Source organism: Staurois parvus, unplaced genomic scaffold (genome assembly GCF_062004578.1).
Source record: "Staurois parvus isolate SC_StPar_1 unplaced genomic scaffold, SC_StPar_1.0 ptg000303l, whole genome shotgun sequence".
Lineage (NCBI taxonomy): Eukaryota > Metazoa > Chordata > Amphibia > Anura > Ranidae > Staurois > Staurois parvus.
Genome location: NW_028318099.1, coordinates 223,204 through 244,294, shown reverse-complemented (window position 1 = coordinate 244,294; position 21,091 = coordinate 223,204). Strand labels below are relative to the sequence as shown.

Genomic DNA, 21,091 nt, shown 5'->3' with positions numbered 1-21,091 from the left:
ATATATATATATATATATATATATATATATATATATATATATATATTAGAAGCTGGTGGGTGATTTAACACGCCAGTTTCTATCAAATGTAAAAATATCAGTTTTGGGTGAAACTATAACAAATATAATAAAACAAATGTGTTAATTACAGCACAACTGTCCTTAGGACAAATGTAAGCAAATAAAATGCACTGCTAAACATTGGACCCCATAAGGTACCAAGAAATACCCTTAACATTCTGTGCCTAAAATTACTTTGTACAAATGTATATAGCTACCTCTATATGAGGTGCAAAGTGGAAAAATGTCACAAAATTTAAGATAATGAGACAAATAATAATGCCTACTAGAGTGCATCAGTCAAAGTGCATGAACACAAGTGAAAATATTGTGCAAACATACAAACAATGAATGAATATGATATAACTACATATTAATGGTGTTATTTAAAATGCATCAAATGAATAACAACAGTACAATCCAGAAGGTACAGCTTCTGGACTTCTAACTTTCGAAGAAACATGTTGCAAGATGATGTTTGCATCCTTTCTATTATGGCAAATGTATGGAGATATTTGTTTGAAAGACCTGAAATCTAGAACAACAACATGTAAACCTATAACAACAAGTTTAAGAAACAGTTGTGTATCCATTCTACTTGTACATGTTACATGAAGTCCGCTCTACAATCGTAAAAGGTGTCAGTCCTCATGTGTTTTTTTTTTTGCCATAACTAAGTTCAAAAGGCATTGCTTGGCTATCATATGGATATACTGGGATTTATGAGATTCATAGTGATTGGCAATTAGCAGGTATAGTATAGTACAATTTTACTTAAGGGTAATTGAGTTTGATTATTCCTGAAGCCACAAGTAACTGGTGACATCACACTTCTCCATAATTCTGAAATTAAGTTATTTTGTCTGCTTATTTGACATTGCCTAATCTGCTCTGGGACCTCTTCCTTAGCCTGCTAAAGGTATGACATCTTCTTTAGCCTGTTAAATGCATGGCTCATGCAGTAGCCACACCCAGTAGCCAAGGACTGAACTAAGTGCACAAATGTTTGGCACATGCCAAGGCTTAGCCCATCATGGTTTGTATAACTGGACACAGATTCCAGTAAAAGTATTTAATGGTGAGTTGCTAAGGCAACAGGATCCCCAATGGAGACTTGAAGGAACACATGCACACAGTGGTCATCAGCAGAAGTCAGGGTATTATTTGCAGGTTTATGACAATGGATGAAGACAGAGTCTGTTTTTATACCAGATAATCTGGCTGAAGGTGATAACCATCCAAATTGTCAATGTAGTAACGTGAAAGGATCTCATGAGTATGTCACAGTACATCTATAGCAAATGTCAACAATGGTCCATAATAATCAGAAGTACTAGATAAATATCACTTTGAATGAATTTGTCTTAAAAGTACTGTGCAGGAAACCTGTGTTTTCCTTTATTATATTTCTGCCCACAATAATAAAGCATAAGTATACCTTCAGAAAGCCAAGAAAGTTGACTCACAGGCCTCTACTGAATACGCTGTACGAAATTGAAATCGGCATGGATGGATGTCACAGACGCAAGTGCAACGTGATCAAATCTGCATTATGGACAAATTATTATTATTATGGGAATATTGAGAATCAAGAACCTCAGTTTTTTTTTTTGGTGGGGGGGTTGTCTATTATTATTAATAATGGACTTACTACATCCAAAACAAGTTATGAACTACAGATATTGCGATCTAGAAATGTGGAATGTAGGAAGGAAAGTGTAAAGAATATTGTCAAAGAGTTTTTCTTTATTTCAGAAGTTAACGGACAAAGCTTTGAATATTAAAGGAGATTACACATAAATCATTATTGTAGGTCTGGCCTAGTTTCACTGGCCACAAGGGGCGGACTGTTGGATAATGAGTTTATGTGAATTCTCCATTAACCACTGTAAATAATATTGTAATTATGAATATATTTCAGTTAGAGGTATATCAGTCTGGGTGTGTAATATGTCTTCTCATAAATCCCTCTTCTACAGATAGTTGAGGATGGTTTAAGTTGCCAGAGGGAATATTCTATTAATTACAATTTCTTACTGTGTACAGAAGTCTTGACACTCCTCTGCTGAGAATCCTCTTTCAGATGATTTGGTGCCAGAGTTTGTTTATCTAATATTGGGAACCAAACTTGTTGGCTTTACAAATATCCACTTTAAAGGATCCCTCATTTAGATATGCAATGAAAGTGGCCAGCCTTTCCTGAATACTTAATTTCCCAGGAAAAGGTTGTGAACTGGCATATTTAATTTCCAAAAAGGGTGTGCTAAGATCTGGCTTAAAAGGGGTTGGTGTATGCTAAATACAGGAGATTTGAAGTCAGCCAATTATGAAAGGGAATAGATTCGCCAACCAATCAGAGCTATGCCATGAAAATTAATGGTGGAGAGGCCTATAACAATAGACAGTAGATGGAGAGAGAAGTCTTTTGGAATACCAGTTACTAGAATGGGGCCCTTAAGCACAGTTCCATGGTAATTATGGAATATATCCCTTTCACTTATATCTAAATGTTTGTCTTAAGTCTTCTCTGTCTCACTGTTTGTATTTTGTAATATGTTAGAGATTTCTTAATAATATTTCTTTTATGTAACTAGATAAATAGTTTTTGCTAGTTTTAGACCTTCATACTATTTACCAATACATTGCTGTTGTTCTTGTGTTTAAGCTTCCACTTTCAGGTAAGAACTCTTAATTTACCAAATCATATTAGAGAAATATTACATTTCATAATATATAGATTTGGTCAACATTTACATTTACTGGATGTTTCTATTCAACATGCTTTATATGACCATCTTATTATTTTAAATAGATACAGTATTACCAAAGGATTTTGGAGATGCGTGTGTTTTTGGACTGGGTTTTGAAATGTGGTACACGTATTTATTAGGTGGACCTGGTAGCACAGAAACTAGTTTTACAAGTTCCACATTTCAGCTTCAACGTTGATAACCTTTTGGATTACACTGTTGCACTTAATTTGAAAGACTTTAAGTAACTGCATTATTATGTTGTTATATTATATTAAAGTGGAATTCCAAGCTAAACTTAACTAATCTTAAAAATGCTTCCTCCCAACGTTTATCACCTATACTGACTAACCTGTGTAAGAAAGATATATATACTTACTCATTTTCTGGCCACTTTGGTTCAGTCACATTATCTAGCTCCCCTGTGTCAGCCAGCGGCAGCTGCAGGGGAGAGTAGGGATCCAACAACAGATGGGCGATTAAAGCCTTTGGGGGATGTCACCACTCCCTGGCATTCCAGACACTGTTGATCACTCTCTCCTCTCCCCTGCTGCCACCCTAGGCTGACACATGACACAAATTAACTTCAGTATACGTGTTGGGGGGGTAATCATCTTTAAAATGAATGTTTAACCTAGAATTACTGTACATTTTGCACATTCTTTTCACTTGTGTTCATGCACTTTAGTTGGTATATTTATGTGTGCCATTATACTCATTGTGTGGCTTTTTTGCACTTTGCACCTTAAATAGAGGTAGTTATATACATTATGATTATTATTGTGCTGTTATGGAGAATTACATTTATCCCTTGGAATATTTTTACAGCAGTTACTATGTGGTTTAACCACTTGCCCTCCAGAAAATTTACCCCCATTCCTGACCAGGACATTTTTTGCGCTACAGCCCTGCATTCATTTTGTTTACAAAGTTTTTATTTTGTTTTTTTGTCAAGAAATATACTACAAAATGGCAGTATAACATCAAGTAAGATATAACCAAGGAACAAGGCACGTCTGTAATGCATATTTCAAATGGTACAACCATGCAAAGTAAAAAAAGAAAGAAAGAGAAAAGAAATTAAGTACATGAGCAATATAGGTAGAAGGGTATGCAGAGCTATATAGCTACCAAGAAAACGACTCAATCAACCAAAATATGAGTAAACCTTAGTCAGATAGTAAATGCCTGTGAGTTCCCCAGATTTCCCATTTTCTGTCAAATAAGTGCATCTTATCCAATAAGGTGTAATTCATTCTCTCCAGGAGCATCACTGCATTAACTCTATGCAGAACTGTGGCCAATGGTACCATGAGGGATTTCCAGTGTAGGGCTATAGCCCATAGGGCGGATATACAGATGGTATGGATTAGCCTCATAATCTCAGTCCAAACTTCTGGGATGTGGGCTCCTAGTAGGCAAGACTGCATAGACAGATGCACCGGGGCTTCTGCCACAGCAGAGGCAACATTCGAGATCTTGTGCCATACCAATGATAGGCCTGGGCAGTCCCAAAATATATGTACTAAGGTACCAGTAAGGCCACAGCCCCGGAAGCAAAGGTGGGACGTTCCTGGAAACATGATATGTAATCTAGATGGGGTATAATACCATCTGATTAATAAATGAAATTTATGTCCTTTTTTTCCCACAAATGGAGTTTTCTTTATGTGGCATTTGATCACCTGTGCGTTTGGTTTTTTTTGCACAAAAAACAAAAAAGGACCGACAATTTTGAAAAAAAAAAATATTGTTGACTTTTTGCTTTAAAATATATCCAGTAAAAAAATTTTAAAAATCAAATTTCATCATAAATTTAGGCCAAAATGTATTTTGCGACATGTCTTTGCTAAAAAAAAAAATCCCAATATGTGTAATTTACATGGTTTACATGAAAGTTATAGCATCTGCAAATGGCGTATATATACTGGAAAAAAAAATTTCTTAAACTAAAAATGGCGGCAATCAGTGACTTATATGAACTGTGGCGGGCATTCTGACACTGGGGGGAACTGACTAACCATCACTGACATTCCACTGACACAGTGATCAGTGCTAATAAAATCACTGACACTACTAATGACACTGGGCAGGAAGGGGTTAACATCTGGGGTGATCAAAGGGTTAACTGTGTGTGGTGTGCTTTTTTTACTGTGTTGTCTGTGTTGTCTGTGTGTGCTTTACTGTGTAAGCATGCTGCTTTGTATTGCTCTGCTATGCAATTCAATACAAAGCAGAGCAATACAAAGCAGCGTGCTGGTGCTGACAGGGGAGAGATCTGTATTGTTTACATACCTTGTTCCTTGGCGATCGCCGGGTGAAGGGGGGGAATCACCAGACCTGGTGATCGATAGCTGTAGCCGCCAATGGCGGCGTGGGTAGGATGGCACATGCATGCTTGTGCCCCCTATCAGGCAATACAAAATCACGCATTTATATGTGATTTTGCGCAGCCCTTGCGTCCTGTAGCAGTACTTCTGCTATAGGGCTATCGTAAAGTGGTTAATTGAATTAGCACAGTAGTTTTGATTTATCATTATTATAGCTTTAACATTACATGGACAGTCTGCTTTCTGCTTGCCTCTAAAACATTTTAAGATCCTCTACAAATATTACATAAAAATAGCCTTGAGTGGCAATGCTAGGGACTAGAAAAGAGCTGCTTAGGCACGAGACATGACATTGTGGGTAGGGGTGTGTCTAATCTCTCAATATCGGGAAGTATGAGCACCAGTCATTCTGCTGGGAGTTGCTTATGTTGACATAAATAGGAAAGTCAAGTGTGTGAACTATTTAGATTCTCTTAACAAAGTTGGCCAAAGGTCACAATGAAAAAAATAATCCCTGTAACTGTACAACTAACATTACTTTCATCTAATTTAGCCATCACTTTCCGTTTTGGTGCAGCTAGGATTTATGCAGGAAGTTACATTAAGTTCAATTTGCTTAACAAATATGTTATTTTCATTAGCATTGCCTTATTTGTTCATTTTTTATAATCAAATTGGTGTTTTCAATTCACTAAAGGCTATAGTTTGTGGATCAGCTAAATTCACTGCACATACGTTTTACTCATGGCATAGGTTTCCACTCTTTGAAGTAATCCTTTCATGGGAGAAATAAGTGGTCGCTAATACTGACTTGATAATTGAGTGGCTGTTGTGCTGACTGACAAGCTTCAGTACTTTACATTAACGACCTGGTTAAGGTATACAAATCAGGAAAGAGAAAAGTCCTTATCTGCACTTACTTCAGGTCAGAATCTCAAAATATTGAAGCCAGGACCTTAACATGACAGCCAGGCATTTTGAGAAGAAAGTTTTGCAATGGCAGACTGTGTTTTTCTCATAAGATGTTTCCTGATAATAACTGTGAGGTTCTAAGAGGTGTTTTTTAAAGGAAAGTAATAAAAGTAGCTATTTTATGTGGAGATTTAAAAAAAAGAAGTCCACACCTATGCTGTATTTAGTCAATTTGACATTATTAGACTAGAACATTTTCATGGGCTAAAATTATAAACTAAGTTTAATTAATTCACACAGATTGGTAAATTTAGACTACTTTTTTTTTTAAGATTAACACTTTCTTCACACCAGTTTGTGTTAAAATAGTAGTAAACACCTTTTAAAAAAGCCTACCTGTAGGTACAAGGATTATCTCCTAAACATGCACCATTTAGGAGATATTCAGTGTTTCAGCGGTCGGTGATGTCACTGGTGAATGCACACTGAAGGGTGGCATGGTCCCTTCAAAGCACTATGCTGAGGCCGTGACTCCTGCATCATCGCGGCTCAGACATTCAAATATCCGAAGGCCGCGAACGTGGAAGGAAGACTGGGTGAAGGTGGAAGCCTGGTCAGTGGTGACAGCATGTTGCTGGAAGGCTTCATTTTAAAGTAAATCTTTCATAATGTACTAGTATGCAATGCAATACATACTAGCACATTATGAGATTATCTTGCAGCAAGAATTGTTTTTCTCTCTGAGAGTTTACTAGCTCTTTAACCGCCTCCCGCCCGCCATATAGTCCAAGGCGGTTCTCTCGTTCTGAGAGGATGTCATATGATGTCCTCCCATTCAAACTGCGCATGCCCGGCTCAGGGAGCACGGCGATCGGCGGTGCGCTGTGTCCCTCGGACACAGCGGATCACCGATCCACGCAAAGAGCCAAAGATGTCGGCTCGGTCATGTGATCAGCTGTGTCCAATCACAGCTGATCGCATGTAAATAGGGAAATGCCAGTTTTCTGCATTTTTCTCCTCACGAGCTGTCACGCTGAAAGCTCGTGAGGAGAGGAGAGCCGATAATCGGCATTCCTCGGAGGGGACATGTGCACTGATCATCAGGGCACTGATGATCAGTGTGCCCTGATGATCAGTGTAGCCCCAGCACTGCCACCTGTCAGTGTCCATCAGTGCCAGCTCTCAGTGCTCACCCATGCCACCTGCTAGTGCCCATCAGTGCCACATCAATGCCACATATCAGTGCCCATCTGAGCTGTCTTTCATTGCCACCCATCAGTGCCAGTCAGTGCCACCTATCAATGCCAATCAGAGCCACCTATCAGTGCCAGTCAGTGCCGCCTATCAGTGTGCATCAGTGCCGCCTATCAGTGCCCGTCAGTGCTGCATATCAGTGCTGGCTAACAGTGCCACCTATCAGTGCCGTCTAACAGTGCCAATTAGTGCCACCTATCAGTGCCAGTCAGTGCCGCCTATCAGTGCCAGTCAGTGCCGCCTATCACTGCCACCTATCAGTGCCATATATCAGTGCTGCCTTTCAGTGCCCATCAGTGATGCCTGTCAATGCCCATCAGTTCCACCTACCGGTGCCTCCTCATCATTGCCCATCAGTGCCGGAAATTGGCCTGGGCAGGAAGGGGGTATAAGTGCCCTGTAGGCTAGTGGTTAACCTCACTGCAGTTGAGTGGCATGCTATGAACAGACCCTTATAACAATTGTTTTTTATTGCTACAGTTCGAGTGGATTGATCAAATTAGGGGGTTTTTTTCGCAATGAACATCCATTACTAGGTTTCTTTTTTCACATTAAAAATTGAGAACTGCAGTGGTTGGTTGCTATGGATCATTTACAGGTTTACTATCCCTTAATGTAATTGGATGCCGAAAATGGCAATAAAAATAGTTTAAAGTCTAATGCACTAATGAAAAAAAGATTAAACCTTGCTATAAAAGAACTGCTTCAGCTCCGCCCCATAGCAGAAATACTGCTACAGGGCAGCAGCTGTGCACAAAATCAGGTATATATACGTAATTTAGCATTTCCGGGTAGGGGGCGTGTGTGTGCCCTATCCGCGCCACTGGTCACAGCCGCAGCTTTCAATCACCGGGTCCTGGCCAGTGATTACCTGCAGGCGCCCGGTGATGTCTGAGGATCTCTGACAGGGGGTAGAGTAAACAAAACAGTTCTCCTCCCTGTAGGCTGCTGCACACTGCTTTGCATGGTTGTGTGCTTACAGCAAAGCACTAACACATGACACAAAGTAAATGGCACACAGCACACAGTTAACCCTTTGATCACCCCATATGTTAACTCCTTCATGCCCAGTGTCATTAGAACAGTGTCAGTGCTTTTTATTAGCACTGATCACTGTATTGGTGTCACTGGGGATGTCAGTGACGCCAAGACAGTTCCCCCCAGTGTCAGAATGCCCACTGCAGTCCCGCAGTCCCACTATAAGTCGTTGATCACCACCATTAATAGTTTCACAAATGTGGCTTTATATGTTTTAAGAACTATTTGAGTGATCTAGTACTTGTTTGTGTTTTTGCCTTTATTAGTACTAGCCATGTACTCTTTATTTTGCAGTATGAATAAAGATTGGTTTATGTTGCTCCTGAATGGTAACTAATCCTTTGCAGAGGACCAGCTTTTAGCATATGCAGGTGTTACTAAACACAATTTAAGAGTGTCTGTCTTCTTTATATTTATTGAAAAAATCTTGCATAGCTAACAACTGTCTCTGATTTTCAGTATTTATTGAGAAATTTGTCACCATAAAATCCATGTCCTTAGGGCTGTCACTATTAATTATAGCAAACTTATTGACAAGTGAAAGTGTATCTATAGGAAAAAAATATTTTCTTCAAATTTTTCATAGAGTAGTAATTTATTTATAGAGTTATTTGTTTATTATTAATTATTACTGGGTTACTTTGGGGGTATTTATCTTCAGTTTTGTTTTCACTTTCTGTCCCAGAGACACTTGAAAGTGGGAAGAATTCTCTCCAAAGCAAGGAAACATACCATGTTAGATGGTTGTCAATGAAATATGTGTCCGTGATGGAACATCTACTCTTACCTCCTGTTCCAGCATAATCGGTTAAAAAAAGAAAATGATTACATACCACTTTCCATCCTACTTACAGTGGTTATTTATCCATGGTTGTCTGTTAGTAATTTCTAAAAACTAAACAAGGTTTTATCAATAGATAGAATTTAAAGTATATGGTGTAGTGCTGTTAGTGAAAAGAACCAATAATAAAGTGATTGCGTTAAACTCAAATAACTAAACTCAAATAACTAAACTCAAACAACTAAAATATCTGTAAATATATATACAGTTGTGTTCAAAATAATAGCAGTGTTTTTAAAAAAGTGAATAAAGCTCAAAATCCTTCTAATAGCTTTTATTTCCATACACACAAATGCATTGGGAACACTACACATTCTATTCAAAATTAAAACATGAAGAAAAATATATCAAATTTGTGTTGTTCCTCTAAACAAATTGAAGAAAAGTGAATATTAGACTGTTCAAAAAAATAGCAGTGTTTGTATTCTTCTTTACAGACTCAAACATTCACTATATAAACTGAAAAATGTTTGAAGATTTGGCTTTCCTTTGAATCACTTAATTAATATTTAGTTGTATAAGCACGGTTTCTGAGAACTGCTGTACATCTGTGTTGCATGGAGTCAACCAACTTCTGGCACCCGTGAACAGGTATTCCAGCCCAGGATGATTGGACTACATTCCACAGTTCTCTATTTCTTGGTTTTGCCTCAGAAACTGCATTTTTTATGTCACCCCACAAGTTTTCTATTGGATTAAGATCCGGGGATTGGGCTGGCCACTCCATAACGTCAATATTGGTCTGGAACCAAGATGTTGCACGTTTACTGGTGTGTTTGGGGTCGTTGTCTTGTTGGAACACCCATTTCAAGGGCATTTCCTCTTCAGCATAAGGCAGCATGACCTCTTCAACTATTCTGATGTATTCAAACTGATCCATGATCCCTGGTATGCGATAAATAGGCCCAACACCGTAGTATGAGAAACATCCCCATATCATGATGCTTGCGCAACCATGCTTCACTGTCTTCACAGTGTACTGTGGCTTGAATTCAGTGTTTGGGGGTTGTCTGACAAACTGTCTTCGGCCACTAGACCCGAAAAGAACAATCTTACTTTCATCAGTCCACAAAATGTTGCGCCATTTCTCTTTAGGCTAGTCAATGTGCTCTTTGGCAAATTGTAACCTCTTAAGCACATGTCTTTTTTTCAACAGTGGGACTTTGCGGGGGCTTCTTGCAGATAGCTTGGCTTCACATAGGCGTCTTCTAATTGTAACAGTTCTCACAGGTAACTTTAGACTTTCTTTGATCTTCCTGGAGCTGAATGTTGGCTGAGTCCTTGCCATTTTGGCTATTCTTCTATCCATTTGAATGGTAGTTTTTCGCTTTCTTCCACGTCTTTCAGGTTTTGGTTGCCATTTTAAAGCATTTGCGATCATTTTAGCTGAGCAGCCTATAATTTTCTGCACTTCTTTATATGTTTTCCCCTCTCCAATTAACTTTTTAATCATGGTACGCTGTTCTTCTGAACAATGTCTGGAATGACCCATTTTCCTCAGAATTTCAGAGAGAAATGCACTGTAACCAGCATGTACAACATTTGCTGCCTTCCTTAAATAAGGGCAATAATTGCCACCTGTTTTTCAAAGAATGAATGACCTCACTAATAGAACTCCACACTGCTATTATTTTGAACATGCCCCTTTCAATTAGTGATTCAATTACACAGAATCAGCAGCATGCATGTCATGACTGTTGGGTCTGTTGGATTTCTATTACTCTACTACACCTGCTAGTAAATTATTTGCCATGTAGAAATATAATTTCTACCAAAAACAGTGATTGATCAGGTTAGTGATGTCTGACTGCTATTATTTTGAACACAACTGTGTATATATATATATATATATATATATTGTGGGAACTCGCTTCAAGTGGTAGAGCTTCTTCAAAGCACACAGCAACTCGCTTATTTTTTAAGGGCCTGTTTGCCCACTTTTATTTAAGAAAGTTCAAACAACCAAAATTCTTCCCACGCAGGGGTATCCACCATCACACGAATTCAAATAAACAGTATTCAGCCTCCTGGCTTGTACGCAGTTTTAAGTCTGCCTCCTGCAGACTCTTCCCCAAAGTATGGCACTAGCACACAGCTAGTCTGGCTTCCACCTCTCCTAGGTGTAGCCCACCTGACTCCACGGCAGAGACCTCCCGTCTGCCTGGGTGGAGTCCTCCTAACTGCCGGGGTGGAGCTCAGACTCATGGCCTGGCCTCCACAAAAAGGCCTGCACACACCTGTGCAATCAGCACACTGGCTGCTCCCAAAATATGGGCCCAGGATTGGAGATTTCATCCCTCCCAAATCTCTTAGAAATCTCCAGGCAACAGGTCCCAAAACAGGCTTTACAAACCAAAGAGGAAACTTATAAACCCGTTTCCTCTGCATTATGAGAACTGCCTGGAGCCCCTCAACCTGCATGGTTGAGAATCCTGGGTCTCCATCATGATTTCCACCGTGGCAGGATACCGCACTGCCACATTTCCCCCCCCTTTGTTTTGATCCCGTAGGGGGCAGAACACACAACTTATACCTTCTGGCACCTCTGTGCCAGCTCTCACTTACAGGGGTCCAATCTAGTCTAACCATACCTTTCCTAAAGGGGGACTCTACCCAATGACTCCTTTGGTGTCTCTCCCCAAGCCCCATTGCTTCAGGTGCTCAGGTTTCCTAATACCTCTCTCAGTATTCCTGTCCCAAGGCTGTAGGGGAACTATTTCTACTGTATTTGTACCGGGACCACCCCCCTGATTTCTTGTACTTTTAGCTATCAAACCTGCATGACTCATCACCACAGCATTCAGTTTACCATGAACAGTTATATTCCAGTCAATATTACACCTTTCAATATCTTTTCCAGCATTTGTTAGGACAGTGTCTGCAGAGGGCACACACACCATAGGGCAGCCATCACCCACGTGAACCTCACAAAATGCCACTTCACCTGGTGTCATGTACTCTGCAGGCGGCTGTCTCACCATTTTAACTTTTGCTACACCACTTGGATCTGTATCCAAACCCTGTACAGATGAGCTCTCTTCTGATCCATTTTGCCAGTTTTCACATACCATTTGTCCCTGTATTTCAGGTGTCTTATCAGAACTGCTACATAAACCTCTTTTTGGCCCAATGACCCCGATTTCTTTATGCATATCCGTTTGAGCCCTGGTCAGGATCTCTGCTGTTCTCTGGTCCATGCTCGGCCCTTCCAACTCATGTGGTTTGTCCAATGGTGCAGTAAACACACCCTTCACTGACAACTGACCAGCACCATCCTGGACCATAGCAGCAGAAATGCTTCCCACCTGGCTGTTAGGAGGTGAAAGCTTTGACTCATTTTTCATTTCTCCAAAACATTTCTCATCTATCACATTTGCAGGTAGTCCAGCAGCATACCCTGATACAACTTTTAACACCATCAACAAATTCCGAAACAAACAACTTTGTTTCCCTTTGATCTGTACAGCCAGCCATTTGGTGCTCCACCTAGTGGTACTCCGCAGTACCAGACCATCTGACTGTGGAGGAGACACCCCAGTATACATTGGTTGTACATTCCAAAGTTCAAGCATCTCCTTTAATACTTTGGATACAACCCAACCACTTGACTCTAAACCTAAGAGCTTCCTGACCATATTTAGGGCACTGGGAACGCTGAGAGACTCACCTGCTGAGACTTGAGAAGTTGAAATTTTTAAAGGGACCTTCTCCAAGCTGGAGACAACGACAGCCTGGTGCTCCACCAGAGCGCTGCCATGTGCTGGGCTCACTCTCAACATCTCAGACTCAGTATCCACAAGCTGCCCCTGATCATTCCCAGTGACAACATCATTTTGACACTCCATGCCAACATCACTTTTGTGGGTCACAGACAAATTCTCTGCTGTATACACGCCCTTATCCATAGGCTGTTCTATAGATCCTCCTGCTGGCACAGCAGAAACAGTGTCCACCTTATTTTTTTGCATAAAAGCCTCATCTAACAACGAGATTAGCCGTTTACCCCAACTATCCCAGTCCATTGTATATGTGCTCAATTCACCAGTGCTCCTCAGCACCGATCCATCCGCCCAAGGAGACACACAAGAATAGACGGGCTTAGTTGCAGATCCATTGCACAAATCACTCTGGATCACGTCTGACTTGGGTAACACCTGTTTTCCCACTGCAGGTTGCAATACCTCACATCCACCACTTTGCTCTGGGGATACTTCCTGAATTACACACACACTTGCATTTTTCCCAGGCTGCATTAACCCGCTGTTCACCTGAACACTTTCAGTATTGTTAGACTGCACCAACACACTCCTATTACAAGGTGCAGTTCCACTCTGCTCCACCAGAGTGACATCGCAGTTGTCCAGGGCAACCTCCGGCTCCAATACACGGAGACCCCTGGAGATGTCTAAGGACACCTGTGCTGTCTTACCACCAGTTGCTATGGGAAACGACCCATCTTTAACTATAGCTTTTGCACTGCAAGAGCTCAGGGTTTTCCCAACAGCAGAACATTTCACATCAACATCAGCATTTTTAGCTCTTGTGGGCTGTTCTATCCCACTACCAACCTGTGACTGGCACACATTAGTGACATCACTTGCTTTTTGAGAACCAGGCACAGGTTTAACTTTAACCCCTAACTCCCCACTGTACAAGGCACTGCACAGGGAAAAGTCACTCTCAAAAGCACATTCAGTGGCCCAACTAGCTGGGGTCACTCCTACATCAGAATGGACAGTCTCATAACCAGTCCTTCTCAACATGACAGTCCCAGCCATGGTTTTATCACACACAGTCTTACCCACCACAGTAGTAGGTGTCACCATCTTCATTTGAGTGCGTCGTCTCATAAACGCATCCTCAACTGCACTTTCCTTGGCAACTTTTCCCTTGCCCCAAGGTGAAGTAACAGATGCCTCCATAGGCTCCATGGACTCTCTGGCACCCCCTGCAGGCCCAACAGGAACTTCCTCCCTGTTGCCAGAGGTGGCTGCTGACATTTTAAAACAAGACTCTGGGCTTGAAGTTGTAGATATTTGCCCAATATCAGCGGTATTCCAAAGTCTGGGACAGGAAAAGATCCCATGCCCCCACTGACCACATTCCAGGCATGGTACATTTCCACTCTTATCTTTGTTGGGACACTGAGCCACATCTTCAATGCAGCTCCTCCTTCCAGGCACTACTTTTTCACCGGTCACCATGGGAGATTGCACTCTCCAAGCAGAACTTTGCTGGCTCTTTCCAACACGCTGTATTGGCTCCTCTTGATGCCACTTGCCATGATCCTTATATGACATAGCCCCCCGTACACAGACAGCCCGACTGGCCTCCTCTGTGTTGCTATGGGCCTTCACTCTTGGTCCTGGCCTCTGGTCAGCCCCTCTCCTTGCACATAGCATAGGCTTCTCTCTGCTGGACCAACTCTCAAGCCGTGACACATTCACATTTTTCACAACAGCTACTGGTTTAACTGCAGCAGCGTTGCCAGGGGCAACAACACCCCTCTCCCAGGTACGGACATCCTGCAGCTCTCTCCTTGCACTGAAGGTTGGCTTGCTTTCCTCTGGAGGTTGGTTCAATGCTGCCAGGTGCTGCTTGCACCAGTCCACAGCAGATTCACCCACATCTAAATTTCCCGGCTTGGCTGGGGCATGCGGTATATAACCCCCTAGCCACAGGGCTCTATCTCTCGCTTCAGCAAACATTGCCTCCTTTTTCTGTTTTGACCACCCCATCTTTGCAGTCATGCACACAGCAGTGTGTTACACAGCTCAGGAACACCATGGAACACTGTCTCTTTAAGGCAAAGTCCTTTTCTCTAGCAGGTTCTCCTCACCTGCACACGCAGATAGTGCAGACTTATGCACCAAACACAGTTCATATAGCAAATGAACTTACTTCATCGCAGGGATCTCCAATTCTGCCCGCATCCTCCACCATATGTGGGAACTCGCTTCAAGTGGTAGAGCTTCTTCAAAGCACACAGCAACTCGCTTATTTTTTAAGGGCCTGTTTGCCCACTTTTATTTAAGAAAGTTCAAACAACCAAAATTCTTCCCACGCAGGGGTATCCACCATCACACGAATTCAAATAAACAGTATTCAGCCTCCTGGCTTGTACGCAGTTTTAAGTCTGCCTCCTGCAGACTCTTCCCCAAAGTATGGCACTAGCACACAGCTAGTCTGGCTTCCACCTCTCCTAGGTGTAGCCCACCTGACTCCACGGCAGAGACCTCCCGTCTGCCTGGGTGGAGTCCTCCTAACTGCCAGGGTGGAGCTCAGACTCATGGCCTGGCCTCCACAAAAAGGCCTGCACACACCTGTGCAATCAGCACACTGGCTGCTCCCAAAATATGGGCCCAGGATTGGAGATTTCATCCCTCCCAAATCTCTTAGAAATCTCCAGGCAACAGGTCCCAAAACAGGCTTTACAAACCAAAGAGGAAACTTATAAACCCGTTTCCTCTGCATTATGAGAACTGCCTGGAGCCCCTCAACCTGCATGGTTGAGAATCCTGGGTCTCCATCATGATTTCCACCGTGGCAGGATACCGCACTGCCACAATATATATATATATATATATATACACACATACATACATACATACATACATACACACACACACACACACACACACAGGTGAAACTCAAAAAATTTGAATATCTTGCAAAAGTTCATTTATTTCAGTAATGCAACTTAAAAGGTGAAACTAATATGAGATAGACTCATTACATGCAAAGCAAGATAGTTCAAGCTGTGATTTGTCATAATTGTGATGATTATGGCTTACAGCTCATGAAAACCCCAAATCCACAATCTCAGAAAATTAGAATATTGTGAAAAGGTGCAATATTCTAGGCTCAAAGCGTCAAACTCTAATTAGCTAATTATGCCATAACACCTGCAAAGGGTTCCTGAGCCTTTAAATGGTCTCTTAGTCTGGTTCAGTAGGAATCACAATCATGGGAAAGACTGCTGACCTGACAGTTGTGCAGAAAACCATCATTGACACCCAACATAAGGAGGGAAAACCTCAAAAGGTAATGGCAAAAGAAGTTGGATGTTCCCAAAGTGCTGTATCAAAGCACATTAATATAAAGTTATGTGGAAGGGAAAAGTGTGGAAGAAAAAGGTGCACAAGCAACAGGGATGACCGCAGCCTGGAGAGGATTGTCAGGAAAAGTCCATTCAAAAGTGTTGGGGACTTTCACAAGGAGTGGACTGAGGCTGGAGTCAGTGCATCAAGAGCCACCACACACAGATGGATCCTGGACATGGGCTTCAAATGTCGTATTCCTATTGGTCAAGCAGCTCCTGAACAACAAACAACAACAGAAGCGTCTTATCTGGGCTAAAGAAAAAAAGACCTGGTCTGTTGCTCAGTGGTCCAAAGTCCTCTTTTCTGATGAGAGCAACTTTTGCATCTCATTTGGAAACCAAAGACCCAGAGTATGAAGGAAGAATGGAGAGGCACACACTGCAAGATGAAGTCCAATGTGAAGTTTCCACAGTCTGTGTTGATTTGGGGAGTCATGTCATCTGCTGGTGTTGGTCCACTGTGCTTCATTAAGTCCAGGGTCAACGCAGCCGTCTACCAGGAGATTTTGGAGTACGTCATGCTTCCTTCCGCAGACGAGCTTTATGGGGATGCTGACTTCATTTTCCAGCAGGACTTGGCACCTGCCCACACTGCCAAAAGCACCAAAACCTGGTTCAATGACAGTGGGATTACTGTGCTTGATTGGCCAGCAAACTCACCTGATCTGAACCCCATAGAGAATCTATGGGGCATTGCCAAGAGAAAGATGAGAGACATGAGACCAGACAATGCAGAAGAGCTGAAGGCCGCTATTGAAGCATCCTGGTCTTCCATAACACCTCAGTAGTGCCACAGTCTGATAGCTTCCATGCCACGCCGCATTGAGGCAGTAATTGCTGCAAAAGGGGCCCAAACCAAGTACTGAGTACATATACATGCTTATACTTTTCAGAGGTCCGATATTGTTCTATGTACAATCCTTGTTTTATTGATTGCATGTAATATTCTAATTTTCTGAGATTGTGGATTTGGGGTTTTCATGAGCTGTAAGCCATAATCATCACAATTATGATAAATCACGGCTTGTACTATTTTGCTTTGCATGTAATGAGTCTATCTCATATATTAGTTTCACCTTTTAAGTTGCATTACTGAAATAAATGAACTTTTGCACGATATTCTAATTTTTCGAGTTTCACCTGTATTATTCTGAGGTGTGCTGAGCTCAAGTGACAGTCCAGTGCTGCACCAGGAAGGCAAATATGGCCGTATGAATAATAAGGAGCCTTAAAGGAACCATACCCCTGGTGTTTGGAGTTAACGAGGTAGACAGTTGGAGAGTCCTTAGTTGACTGGAGGCGTGGGAGTGCTCGAAATATTGAAAGACCCTGGTGGGCATCTTATACTTGCGATGTTATAAACCATTGGAGGTGAGAGTTCTGTGAGCACTGTGGTGTCACGTGTGTTTAAAGTATAGGAACACAAGAAGAGATATGATATTAGTGTGGAATTTATGATCACGGAAGAAAGAATGAACTGTTACACATTTAACACCAATTGGAATTGATGGAAACATTTAGTAGTGGTCATTGCATGAAGCGTTAAACTGTATATACGTTGTGTTGTATCATTGAGCTTCATTTCATTATATCTATACTTTTTTTTTATATATACACACACACACACACACTCACTGTGTATTATTTATTTATATATTAACAATAATATTACAGATATTTTAGTTATTTTTATTTACACAGTCACTATATTATTGGTTCTTTTCAGTAGCAGCACTACACCATGCACTTTCCTTGTCACATTGTGGGATCACAATAAAGGTGTTGGCAGCAGTTGGGACAATTTTCATTTAATCACTTTATTTTAGCAACACAGGTAGCACAGGGGTTACTAATCATTTTCCACAATAGATAAAATTTTGTAGAATTAAACTGTAAAACTGATCTAAAAAAGCTATAAAGTAGAGTTTTTGGCAGATGTGACTTTCCATGTCTCTTCTGCCAAAAAAGCTGCTCTTTTTCCTAACAATTTGTTTTTCTGCTTACACCTGTCTGCAGTACATATGCACTCCAGTGTACACTCATGGCCCAGCAGCATCTGTAATATCTCGATGATGGAGTTGGATATCTGGATGATAGAACTCCAGGGCACACGTTCAAGAGTTACATAGTTAGTCTGGCTGAAAAAAGACAAAATTCCATCCAGCTCAACCATAGAAAAAAAGTTCTAATCCTATACCCACAGTTGATTCAGAGGAAGGCAAAAAAAACCAGCAAAGCATGATCCAATTTTCTCCTGCAGGGAAAAAATTCCTTCCTGATCTCCTGAGAGGCAATTGCATATTCCCTGGACCAACTTTACCTATAAATGTTAGTATCCAGTTATATTCTGTGTATCTAAGAAACAATTCAGGACTTTTGTGAGGCAATCCACTGAGCTGGCCAGAACCAACTCTTATGGGAGTCTATTCCACATTTTCACAGCTATCACTGTGAAGAAACCTTTCCGTGTTTGGAGATTAAATTTCTTTTCCTGCAGATGTAAAGAGTGGCCCCTTGTACTCTGTGATGGCCTCGAGGTGAATAGCTCTACACCGAGTTCACTATATGAACCACTGATGTATTTATACATGTTGATCATATCCCCCTTAATCTCCTCTTCTCAAGAGAGAATAAATTCAGTTCCTCTAATCTTTCCTCATAGCGGAGCTCCTCCATGCCTCTTCTCAGTTTAGTTGTCCTTCTCTGTACTTTCTCCAGTTCCCCAATGTTCTTTTTGTGAATTGGTGCCCAAAACTGAACTGCATATTCCAGATGAGGTGTTACTAATGATTTGTAAAGGGGAGTCTATACCTCTTTCAATACAAGAGAGGATTTTGCTTGCTTTAGAAACTACAGCTTGGGATTGCATGCCATTATTAAGCTTGTGATCTACCAGAACTCCCAGATCCTTCTCCACCATTGATTCCCCCCTAGTATGTATGATACATGCATATTCTTAGCCCCCAAGTGCATAACCTTACATTTATCAACATTAAACCTCATTTGCCACATAGTTGCCCAATTAAACAGTGCATTGTTGTCGGCTTGTAAGTTGGAGGCATCCTGCATGCATGTGCAGTACATACTGTATGTTATTCATTCATATCTATAGAGTAAGAGTTGCTAAAATGTAGCATATTGCATTTAGAGTGACTTGTATTGAGGAATAAAAGCAGTTCAGATGCAGTAGACATACAGTATGACAAAAACACAGCATGATACACGACTGAAGTTAAACTAAAAGAAAGACAATACTGTTTTTTTATGATCCAGATCAAAATTCACCTCCATATCCTTCAGAAGTACTTCACAGGTGCTATGCTATTATGGCATTGTAGTTATCTATATTCACCCATGGGTTTTTAAAAGTTGTTACAACAGACTTAACCTGTCAGTAGCTAAATTAACCACTAGCCTACAGGGCACTTTTACCCCCTTGCTGCCCAGGCCAATTTCCAGCTTTCAGCGCTGTCACACTTTGAATGACAATTGCGCGGTCATGCAACACTGTACCTATATGAAATGTTTATCATTTTTTGGAGACAGATAAAGATTTATTTTGGTGGCATTTAATCACCTCTGGGTTTTTTTTTTTTTTTCTTAAACAAACCAATAACCACTGAAAATTTTGAAAAAAAAAGTTTTTCTTAGTTTTTGTTATAACATTTTGTAAATAAGTGATTTGTCTCCTTCACTGATGTGCGCTAATGAGACTGCAGTGATGGGCACTGATAGGCTGCACTGATGGACACTAATAGGTGGCACTGATGAGGAGGCACTGGTAGGTAGCACTGATGGGCATTGACAGGCATCACCAATGGGCACTAAAAGGCAGCACTCATATATGGCACTGCTAGGTGGCACTAACTGGCACTGATAGGCAGCACTGACTGGCACTGATAGGTGGCACTGACTGGCACTGTTAGGTGGCACTGATGGGCACTGATAGGCAGCGCTGATGCGCACTGATAGGCGGCACTGACTGGCACTGATAAGCGGCACTACCTGGCACTGATAGGTGGCACTGATTGGCAGCACTGATAGGTGGCACTGACTGGCATTGATATGTGGCACTGACTGGCACTGATGGGTGACGCTAAAAGGCAGCTCAGATGGGCACTGATATGTGGCATTGATGTGCACTAGTAGGCACTGATATGTGACATTGATGTGGCACTGATGGGCACTGGCATGGATGAGCAACGACAGCTGGCACTGATGGACACTGACAGGTGGCACTGCTGGGGCTACACAAATCATCAGGGCACACTGATCATCAGTGCACATGTCCTCTCTGAGAGATGCCGATTACTGGCTCTCCTCTCCTCTCGAGCTGTCAGCGTGACAGCTTGTGAGGAGAGAAATGCCGATAACCGGAATTTCCCTATTTACATGACACAGCTGATCACATGATCAAGCCGACATCTTCGGCTCTTTCATTTGATCGGTGATCTGCTGTGTCCGAGGGACACAGCGCAATCCCCGAGCTGCGCATGCTCGGTTAGAATGGGAAGACGTCATATGACGTCCTCCCAGAACGAGACAACCACCTTGCACCCATCATTGTACTATATGGCGGGTGGGAGGTGGTTAAAGCAGTCTTGTCCCTGTCCCTGCTGAGCTGGCCAAAATTTTTGACCCATCTATGGCAGTTTATGATTGACAGAAGTTGATCTAATGATCAACTTCTGCCAAATGGGACTGTTGGAAGACTTTTATTGATCAGCAGCTGCATCCACTGGTCTGTGTATTCTGACAGAAGAGGAGTTCAGCTGTCAAAATACAATGGCACAGTAGGGTGGAT

The 21,091-nt window shown here is 41.6% G+C and overlaps 1 protein-coding gene across 1 annotated transcript in view; it reads right to left on the bottom strand.

Annotated features, from left to right (window-relative positions):
• The window catches only part of LOC149457718 (uncharacterized), a gene marked incomplete at its 5' end in the record, with an annotated part of 276,029 nt that overhangs the window by 51,628 nt on the left and 203,310 nt on the right, over positions 1–21,091 (bottom strand). The gene's annotated exons all lie outside the window — the stretch shown is intronic.